Source organism: Lynx rufus, unplaced genomic scaffold (genome assembly GCF_022079265.1).
Source record: "Lynx rufus isolate CCGP_SWC_20201006 ecotype Redwood Valley unplaced genomic scaffold, mLynRuf1.p SCAF_2, whole genome shotgun sequence".
NCBI lineage: Eukaryota > Metazoa > Chordata > Mammalia > Carnivora > Felidae > Lynx > Lynx rufus.
In genome coordinates this window covers 152,730,460-152,742,348 of record NW_025814834.1, presented here as the reverse complement: position 1 = coordinate 152,742,348, position 11,889 = coordinate 152,730,460, and positions in this window count along the sequence as shown.

Sequence of the window (11,889 nt, the reverse complement as noted above, 5' to 3'; positions counted from 1 at the left end):
TGTTAGAACTAAGAAACAAAACAGTAAAGTTTCAGGGCACAAAACCAATACTCAAAATCTGTCTCATTTTTTACACCAATAAACTGTCAGAAAAATTAAGAAAACAATCCTACTTATAATTGCATCAAAATAATAAAATACCTAGGAATAAATTTAACCAAAGAGTTGTATGACCCGTACACTGAAAATGACAGGCACTAATGAAAGAATTTGAAGAATATACAAAGAAATGTAAAGCTATTCCATGCTCATGGACTGGAAGAATTAATATTGTTGAAATGTCCATATTACACAAGGCATCCATCCTATAGATTCAGTGCAATTCTTATCAAACTTCCAATGACATTTTTTCACAGAAATGGAACAAACAATCCTAAAATGTGTATGGAATCACCTAAGACTCTAAATAACTGAAGCAATCTTGAGAAAGAAGAACAAAGCTAGAGGTAACACACTCCTTTGTTTCAAACTATATTACAAAGCTGTAATCAAAATGAAATATTGTATTGGCATAAAAACAGACACACACAGACCAGTAGAACAGAATAGAGAGCACAGAAATAAACCCGTACATATATGGCCAATTAACTTATGACTAAGGATCCAAGAACATACAATGGGGAAAGGATATCTCTTCAATAAATGATGTTGGAAAACTGGATAGCCACATGCAAAAGGAGATTGAGTCACTCTGGTACTCCATACACAAAAAATAATTCAAAATGGATTATAGATTTGAACATAAGCCCAGAAACCATGAAACTTCTAGAAGAAAACATAGGTGGTGAGCTCCTTGATATTGCTCTCAGAGATACTTTCTTGGCTCTGACTCCCAAGGCATTGACAACAAAAGCAAAAATAAACAAATGGGACTGCATCAAACTTAAAGGCTCTGCACCATCAACAAAGGAAACCATCAACAAAACGAAAAGGCAACTTATTGACTAGAAGAAGACATTTGCAAATGATATATCCGACAAGAGGCTAATACCCAAAATGTGTAAAGAACTCATATGAACCCAATAACAGCAACAACAACAAAATTCCAAGTAATCCGAATAAAAAAATGGGCAGACATTGTGAATAGATAATTTTTCAAGGAAGATATACACATGCCAACAGGCACATGAAAAGATGCTCAACATCACTAATCATCAGGGAAATGCAAGTCAAAACCACACACAAAACCTCACACCTGTCATAATGACTATTATCAAAAAGACAAGAAATTACAAGTATTGGCAAGGATGTGGAGAGAAGGGAACCCTTGTTCATAGCTGGTAGAAATACGAATTGGCGCAGCCGCTGTGGAAAACAGTACAGACATTTCTCAACTAATTAAAAAATAACTAACATATTACACAGCCATTCTACTTCTAGGTATTTATCCAAAGAAAACAGCAACACTATTTTGAAAAGATACATACACCACTATGTTTACTGCAGCATTATTCACAATAGCCAAGATATGAGCACAATCAAAACATCCATTGACAGATGAATGGATAAAGAAGGAATACTACTAAGCCATATAAATGAATACAATTTTGCCATTTATGACAACATGGATGGACCTTGAGGGTATTATGTTAAGTAAGATAAGTCAGAAAGGGAACGACAAATATCATAGTATTTAACTCATATGTGGAATCCAAAAAACAAATGAGAAAACAAAATCCATAGGTACAGAGAACAGATTGATGGTTGCTGGAGGGGGCTTAGAGATGGGCAAAATGGAAAATGGAGAACAATACACACAAACTTCCATTCATAAAATAAGTAAGTCATGGGGATGTAATGTACAACATGGTGACTCTAGTCAGTAATATTATATTGCATATTCTGTAACTTTATATAATAGACTTATAGGTGATCATTCCACAATGTATACAAATATTGAATCATTATGTTCTATGTCTGAAACTAACAATGTTTTATGTCAATTATATCTCAATAATAAAAAAAGAACTAATACTTAGGAACTGGTACCATAGAAAAGGGAGTTGAACCTCATGTGGCTTAGGCAAAGGATCCTAAAGGTTAAATATTAGGAGCGATTTCTACTGAAGACTAATCAGAAAATAATAACCATTTCTGGTTTTATGACGGGATCTGATTTGCGTAGAGCTTTCAGGAATGCACTATGCAGGGAGAGAGGCACTGCATCTTTTTCATGTGCTTCCCTATTGGCAACTGAAGAGCATAGAGATGTAGACACCAATTACCTTAGTCTATAATAGCAAATGATGTGCCCTTCTTAATTCCTTCTCAGAAAAGCGTGCTACGAGTGCCATGTTAACGCCTTCTCCTAACACATCTCTGAATTCTAGATGTACAATGCTGAGTGCCACCCAGTGCTTTTTAATGCTTTCTTCACAGCCTGCTATTTTCAGCTTCATTCTTCACGTTTGTTTTAGCTCTCAGACATGTCAACATGTTCCCTTCAGCACTACATATCATAATACATCTCTCTGAAAGTGACAAAAAATGCTCATAAAAAAATTCCCATGCAAAATTATAATGCCACACTTTAGAATAAATGCCGTCTTGACTGGATAACATATTTCCAGAAATATTCTAAAATAATTATCTTCACGCCCCAATTTCCTCATTTGGTTTCGCAGCGCTTTGTTCTCTGACCTTGTTGTGAGTAAAATGACTGCTTCACATATGTTCCATTCTTCTTTGGGAAGAGAGAACGTTGTTACTTTCTGAGCATCACAGTGATGCATGCATCGCAGTTAGGGAGGGCAGCACATTCTCCCAGGGCACAGCCCTACCCCAATATCTCAGAAAGTGACATTTATTTTTACAGGTCACGAGTGTAGCTTTTACCTCATAACATTGTATGGGTTCAGTGCATCTAAATAATCCAAGTCTAAGAGGAAGAAAATGGAATGCACAATGTTATCAGTGCCATTCATTCTCAACACGGTGAATGCTGATCCAGGGATGGGGGTTGGCAGGGGCCACAAAGAAGGCAGTTCACAGGGTCAAGAAAAACCTTTGCAAACTGTCTTCTTAGCCTCTGATTTCTCTAAGATGTGGAGAGCCTAGAGTGGAAAACTATTAGTTGAGTGGGACAAAACACCATTAAGTGGTGCAGCATTTGGTGAGGAAGACCAACTTGAGCAGCATTTTTCATCCTGAAATTTTATTATGATTTGTGTGTGTATCTTATTCTCTCTTGGTTTTCTAAGAATACGTTTGATTAACCCTTTGAAAATAATCTAATCTAAGCTATGGAAAAAATGTAATTTCATTGAAAAAAAAGCACCTCTGTGCCCAATATCTACCTTTATATGCTATACTGTTTTTACTGGGGAAAACATTTGTGTCATGAATGGAATGGTACCATAATTATCTCCTTTGAGAACTGCATGGTCATAACCCTACCACATGTAGATTTGTGTGTATGCATATATACATTATACACATAAAAATATTTTAACATTAAAATATATGTGTATGTATTATACACATATGTTATATGCATATATAATATGCATACATTACATATTTTATATATGCACACATATATAATATTTTAATGTTTTTGTAAGCTTGAAAATTTTCCATAAACTATGCAAAGACCTTTGCTTTCAGGCCCAAGTAAAATTTTGCTAACAGCCATCTGGTCACTTGTTTATTCCCTTCCTAAAAGTATATAGCACTATTTGGATTATTATCTTACATTTTGTGTTTATAGAACTAGTTTTTCAGAGCCTTTAGTAGAAAAAAATTTTAATGAATAATTACTTGTCTTTTTCTAATCTCCAATACATAGCACTTGGATTTATAAAGATAAGTCACACATAAAGATATACTATTATTTATCTATATAAATGAGACAAACAATTCTGGAAAAAAAGTGGTTATTCATGAAAAGGTTGAAACTTTCCAATTCCAGATTCTGATCTTGTTTCTAAATTCAAAATAAATATGAAAACCTATTTCATATTATGCCCATCCATCTGAGGGTGAATTAAGCATGAAGGTCAGCTAAAGTTACATTGGTAGCTGATTTTCCCTGATGGCTCACTGGAGAAATGATTTAGTAGATACCATTTGAGGTTACCGCTTTTAACACTGAATGTCAGGGAGTTGATAATGTTTGATAAGAAGCAGGAGGAGCCTAATTTTTGATTGTTTAATTAAAGTATTCAGGCACTAATTTATGTTTACAGAAAATATGTATTGGGTCCTTTTCTCAAAAAATTCCCAGTCTAGTTGCAGGAGACAGCAAAATCAACAGGCATTTATAATTCCGAGTAGTTGAGGTAAACGTCGCAAATTAAGGGCCACTTAATTCTCTGGTGGGCTTAGGGATGGATGTCCAAGTTCGTATTTTAGTTTATAAAGAGAGTAGGAATTAACTAGGAAAACACAAGACAGCCAGTGTTCATTACAGTTCTTTAAGAGAAACTACCTCGCATGATAGGTGTTAATATTCTCATTTTCCAGTGGGAAAAAAATGACACTTGGAAAAGGCATACAGTTACGATGAGGTAGAGGCAGAAATTTGAGCCCAGGTCTGAGTCACTCTAAAACTCATACTATTCCTCTTTTTTGGTTTTTTGGTTTTTGTCTTTTGCTTTAATTGACCCTTACTATGCCAAATCCTCTATTTAGAGAGGCAATACTTAATGCCATAATTAGTGCACTGAACTACATATCTATATGCAGTTCTTGAATATTCTGTACTACACAGTTACTACATTCAACAGCTATTATAGATACATATGTATGCTATGCAAGTTGTAAAAGAAATAATAACGAAATAAATTTACAAGGTGCATGCTGTACTTTGATGATGCCAATTTGTTTTCTTTCCCAAATGCTGTTAATGTCACTGTCATCTCTACTGCCAGAGGCATTTCTGTATAACCTGTCTGCTGCCATGCTCATTTAGAAAAGGAAACCTATCAGTACAACAGGATAGGAATTTCTCCCCCTCCCTTCCCACCATGAGCTTCATTTCAAAAAGCTGTTTGTTTTGTCCTAATTGTAATTGAATGAGTCTTTGTCATCCATCAATGTCTGCATTCCACAATCTTCACAATATTGAGGTTGATATCTTATATTCGTCTTGGATATAGCAATGGCACCAAATGACACACATAATAACTCTGCTTAAAGCTAAGTTGGTTCACTCAAGGAGGGGCCAGCACTTGCAGAAATCATGTGCTTGGCCTTAGTCTCACAAGAGCTTCCACAAATTCAGGGCTCTTATCTTCTTGCTCTCATGCAAACCAGAGAAGGAAACAAACAACCTACATTGGAAACACAGGTTCACAGGCTGACTGAAAGGATCAAACCCTGCAGTGCAAGTGGTGGCAAAGGAAGGGGTGCTGGCCCCCAGGATTCCTTGATTACTGATATAGCAGCTCTGGGAACTCAAACCAAACTCATAAGAATATTCAAGATTAATTCTGCATAACCTAATAAAAATGGAGGGAAATGAAGAGGAGGAAGGAAACAGCATGCATGAATGGCTACATACACACCAAGCTCTCTACCGAGCATTTTGCTCTGTCTCACTGAGTCCTTACAACTCTGGTAGGAAAGCACTATTTGGCCTATTTTTATCATTCAGAAGTTCAAAAATTGGCCACAAGGTTCCATGGAAGATCTATAATTACCATTTGAAGTGTATCATTCAACCTGCTTTTTGCTGTATACAGTAGGCAGGCAATCTGCACTGGATGGAAAAATGTGTACTCAAGAAATCTCTCAGGGGTGCCTGGGGGGCTCAGCCACTTAAAAGTATGACTCTTGATTTCTGCTCAGGTCATGACCTTGTCGTTCATGAGATCGAGCCCCACGCTGGGCTCTGTGCTGACAGCACAAAGCCTATTTGGGATTCTTTCTCCTTCTCTCTCTGCTCCTCCCTGACTTGTGCTCACACGCATGTACTCTCTCTGTCAAAATTAACATTTTTAAAAACTCCCTCCATCACCCCCATCCTATTTTCCTGCTTTTCCCCCTAATCTAAAATTTTGCTGCCACTTGACCATTTTGATCTGCAACAAATCTGACCTAGTCAGTGGTTTTTTTCTGTGCCTATTTAATTCAGAAAGTTCACTCACTAATTACTAAACTTGGAAATCATGTTAGGATCATGTGTCTGCCAAGTGCTCAATACAGAAAACAATCTCTAACTACTGTTCTTAGGTTAAGAAGTACAACAAAGAGAACACTCCAACCAACCAAATGCCCAGTGCCTTTTCTTGACTGGGCTTCGGTTCCAAGCCTGCTGTCCTACTTCAGTGAGAGGCTAGATGATGGGGAAGCTGTCATGTCTTTCTCTTGTCCTTTTGAGGCTGAGCTCAAAGCTCGCCTATTCTAAACCTTCCCACACCCTTGTGCTTCTTTTAATTGTTTAGGACTACAGTTACCACCCAAGCAGTTTGCAGCCCATACCCTCAGGTTTAACCACTCTAATAGAAAATCAGCAAAAATGAGTAGAAGGGGTCATTTGCATTCCAGGATCTGTAAAAGTGGAAAAACTTTCTGTGTCTCTGAAAACGATATATGGGAAAAGTCACAGTCAAAAATGGGATGGGTTGGTTTTACCATAGTTACTATTAGTATTGGAGGAAGTCCTAGTTTCAATAGATCCCAATCTGTCTCCCCCCTCCCCCCGCCCCCACCTTGTCTTAGGGCTTCTGAGAGAGGGAATACCATTACAAAATACACTTCTTAAAATGCTAGCTTCCGTGCAGGCTCTCTGGGCTGTCCTTTCCAGCCCATAGGCCTGCCAAGATGATACACATTTATTTTGACTGCTACCGTCTTAGCCTTCTCTGTTCTCTTGTCTGTATGAAATTTACTGATCTCCTTTTCACTAGTTATTTTTTAAAAATGGCTGTTTCACTTCTTCTGAACTTTAACAAGTTATTCCTTAATTTTACATCCTGCCTTACTACTGCCCCACCCTCAGAGCAAACACACACTACATGTTACACTACGAGTTTTATCCTCCAGAGCTGCCGGTCTGGGCATAAGGGTCCCTATATGCTGAAAAAACCATGACTGCTATGACCAAGAAACCTTAATAATCACGAAAGCTGCTGGGACAAATGTAATCCTTGTCCCTGTTTTGTTATGGCTCAGTACATAATTAGTCCTCATGTATGATTTTACCCTTATCAGAGAGTTAAGGGAAATCTATCTCTGATTGCTATAGTAATGGGGATAATTGATGGGTAGGTCAAATATCACTGGTCAGCTCCATAAGGTAAGCATTCTCAACAGGTTTTCTTAGTTTAGTCTAGAAGGCTGTTGAATGTGTGGGTGCCATATTTCTTTTCTCTAAAGTATGTGTTAAAAATCAAAAACAATGATGGCCAAGAAGCCTGGTTATGTCTTCCTTCTTAAAACGCCCAAAGAGCTTTAGAAAAGTACCCTGGGAAAATTAATAGCTGTCTGAAATTTTTCCCGGGGATAAGGACCCCAAAATGAAAAGACATAGCTCAGAGTTGTGTGAGAAAGATAGACGTGAAAAGATATCATCATAATATTCTATACTGATACCATATTATCACATTTCAAGATATAATGGTTATACAAAAGATTGAGAGGTTAAGGGAAGCTTCACAGAATACACCTTGCGTGCTAAAATACAATGTATGTGAATTGGGACTGAAGTTCAGGAATATAATACATTGGAGAATCATCAGGGAATATTCTGTAGTGGATTCTCTGGAGAGGAAAGGGAAATAAGAAGGGTGTTGGAAACAATCAAAATACAAGGCAACTGCCGTCTACCCTAAGGGATAGGCAGGTGTTTAGAAACATGTAGTTACAGGGAAAGATAGCAGTTTAAGTAGACAGATACCACTGCTTGCATAAATTGTGGTTTCCTAAAAGTGAGAAGAGAGAGAAAGTATCTGCCTGGATAGAGTGGTGAGGTTTTCTGCTGGGCTCTACATGTTTACTGGCTTGAGTCACAGGCTTTGAGAAAAATATTGACTATCAAGGGCTTAGGACATAAGGTATGTTATGTTCTTAGAGCAATGTTTTTTTTTTAATGTTTATTTATTTTTTGAGAGAGAGATTGACAGAGTGTGAGCAGGGGAGGGGCAGAGAGAGAGAGAGAGGAAGACACAGAATCTGAAGCAGGCTCCAGGCTCTGATCTGTCAGTACAGAGCCCGATGCGGGGCTTGAACCCACAAACTGTCAGATCATGACCTGAGCCAAAGTTGGATGCTCAACTGACTGAGCCACCCAGGGGCCCCTAGAGCAATGTTTAAGTGGTGGATTACAGTATCCGGGTTGAGTACAGAAATAAGAGTCGTCAGTTGGGGATTATTGATGTGGACAGAGTAGCAATTTGGATTCTGTTTAATTCCTACAACAGAGTGTGAGTGCAAAGGAAAGTAAAAAGGAAGGAAAAGTAGAAAAGGCAAAAAAAATCACCTACTATGTGCAATACACAGTACAGTGTTTTCTGTGCTATGATTCTAGGAGTGTAGTTAGATACTAGGCATGTCAATTCAGAGATCTTGAAATTAAAGAAGTCCAAGATAGGACAATGCTCAGTATTTCACCTATGACTTCCACCTGTAATCCCCATGCCTGGAGTTACTCATCCATATAAATACACCTTCCCATGAGTCTTGATTTGGCCTCAAGATCATTCTCAGTCCAACAATTCAGTCATCCATTAGCAGTTCATCAATACTGATATGAGAGATAAAATCTTCTTGCTCTCCCAGATTTAGGTAACACTTCATTGAAATTGGAATGTGAGATGATTCCCCTTTGCTGTCTCTGACTTAAGGTGCTGGTTTTGCAGGTAGGAACTACTTATTTCCGTTTCCCATCCCATTTCTTTTTGTAGTCAGTTTTGTGACAAAAGATTACTCTCCAAACTATTTTCTACTGGTGCCAATTTTTTCACCTCTGAAACCAACCAATAGTGTAATATGGGGGTTTGTGAGTACCCATTCATTTTAAACAAGATTGTTCGAGGAGTTTATGCAACTTGTTTCCTAAGTGGATGGTGGGCTGCAAAAAGAAATTCCTATTTATTTTACATTCTCCTCAGTGCCTCACTCCTGTGGGGGTACACAGCAGGTACATAATAAATACTTGTTGTCTTAGTTGAGTTTCAAACCTTTCATATAAGCTGTTATGATTTAGCTAAAGAATGTTATAGCCTTTAGAAGGGCTAATTACAGCCTATAATTCGACTGACCTGTGCTGGTTCTGAAGTACTTAGTGGTAATAATACTGTTTTTGCAAGATGGATATTTTACTGTTGAGCCTGTCTGGTTTGAGAGGCTCGCTGTTTTATGGTCTGTGTGTGGTAATCATTTGGATGTAATGATCAAATGGGGGTTGCCCAAATTGATCGTTATAACAGGATTCCACTGTAATTACATTTCCATAAATGATACTCAAATTCACTAGGGAAATCAACAACCCCTTGGTGTGCCTACTTCCAGCACTGATTACAAGTTCAGGTTCTATAGCACTTTCTAAACAAAAGGTAATTAAAATTTTACAACCCATAGTTAAGCCAAAATGAAAAGGCAGCTTTTTGTTCTAGATTCAAAAGTGCTGCTCTTTGTAGACATCAGAAGACAATTCAATTTAGAAGAATAGGCAGGTGTTGGATCTTATACAGATTAATACATGCATATTGTAAGCATCTTGTAATCAGAGACTCAAGGGTTAAAAGTCCAGCTGCATTATGTCTATATCTATGTCATCTTGAGTAAGTCATTAAATCTCCCTGAGCTTCAGTTTTCTCATCTTTAAAATAGGGATAATACAATTTCTGCCTCATTAGGTTTTTGAGACAATGAAATGACTTATTGCTTGTGAAGTGCTGACCACAAAGTGCTGGTTGAACATGTTAGTTAAGTACTCAACATACCTTAGCTATTATTATTGTCATTTTGATTTTCTTTTTAAATCCAGCCATCTTTTCCCTAGTAACACCATAAGAAACAATATATTTATTCCCTTTGCCTTAGCAAAAATTGAATGTTTCCAACCCCGTATATGCCAATACCTGGCATTCTTAGTTTATTAATTCTTCTGTTCTAGAATTCTCTGGCTTAGCTGCTATGTCTCAGACATATACGATCATGTTCATCTCTAGACAGTGGGTTTTGTATCTTATCAGATTAATTAGGATTCCATAAACTTCAGATTCTCATTGTCCTAAAGCAGCTATCACTATAAACATGCAAGAGGTCATGGGATGATTCCAAATGCACATTCCCACAGTGCCTTCCCACAAAGGATGCAGGAGGAGGCATTTTCACATCAATCTAAATACCATTATGCCATCAAAATAACATTTAAGATAATGTACCAGCTCTTGAGCCCTTTCCAAATGCTAGGAATACTTCTAAAGCATTGCATTTTAGTCCAGAAATTACTCTACTCAGCAGAAATTCAGCCAAGAAAAATCATCCTCTCTAAATAGAAACAAACTAAGGGTAAATGTGTCATCCTTTGCCACCCATGTAGTCTGTACCCCTTCATCAAAATTTATTTGTGGGCTTGTTCCAAAATTCAAGTGTCAATAAAGCCAGTTATCAGGATACTAAAAGGATAAACTTGCCAATATTCCCACAAAAGGCCTTTTTTGTTTTCGAGAAGTATATTAAAAAAGAAACTTGTTCCAATAGTAATCAAGGCTCAGAAAAAGTAAAGGCTTCCACCCAGACAGACCTCCTAGTTTTCATTCTTCCCTTAAATTATTATTTCTGGATTAGTTTAATAGTAACAGAAAAATGAGAGCGAGACCAATTGCCTTAAAACAATGACTTCTCCAACTGTGGGAGCTCATATCAATGTCATATTACCTGGACACATTCCTTTGATTAGTTTTATTAAATGAGAATACCTGCATAGATAGACCTTTTATATAGAAGAGGGAAATATTCTAATATTTCTGTTTTTTACAGTTTGCTTTCTATAACATACTTTTTTCTTCAGAGTTTTATTTTTTCTGGTTCTTTCTTGACTTTTGGATTTTTAGTTTGATTTTTGACTTTCTGAAAATCTGTATTCTTCTTTCTCTTCCCTGTAATTATTTTATTATATATTTTATTACTTTTATAAAACCAATACTATTTTTGAGCATTGGCATAATTTTCTTTCTTTTTTTAAAAAAATTAATTTTTTAAAAAATTTATTTATTTTGAGAGAGAGACAGTATGAGCCAAGGAGGGAGAGAGAGACACACACAGAATCTGAAGCGGGCTCCAGGCTCTGACCTGTCAGCACAGAGCCTGACACAGGGCTTGAAACCACGAACCACTAGATCATGATCTGAGCTGAAGTTGGATGCTTAACCGACTGAGCCATGCAGGCACCCCTGGCATAATTTTCTTTCTGACTGCTACATTTTATAATGAAGAATAGAATCCATAATCATTAACTCATAGACTAAATTCTCCATTCTAGAACATAGGTCACTCATTCTACCCAGTGAGTGTTTTCTGTGTCCCACACTTTGTGCTAAGTACTGGAATTACAGTAGATCAAGAGAGAAGTAACTGCAAAAAATGGCAGGGAAGTATACTATTAGTTGAACTGTGCTAGTTCTTTTAATCACATTGTTTGTGTATTAATTGTCTTATGGTCTAGCTTTTGCTACCTCTTGTCACTGAAAAAACCTCAAGATAAACATCAAACTTATTCTTTGAGGTCCAGATTAAATCATAATTGAAGAGTTCTTTACAAATTCTCCAAGGTATTTTTACCGATATTATCTGCTTAAGGTGAACATCTAAGGCAATCCACCAGCCAGCAGAAACTACTTAATACCAAAGTGTTTGATCTTGACATATTTACATCATATATACATCATACACATAACACATTATAATACATTATAAGGTGCATCGCAACAAATTTAAAAA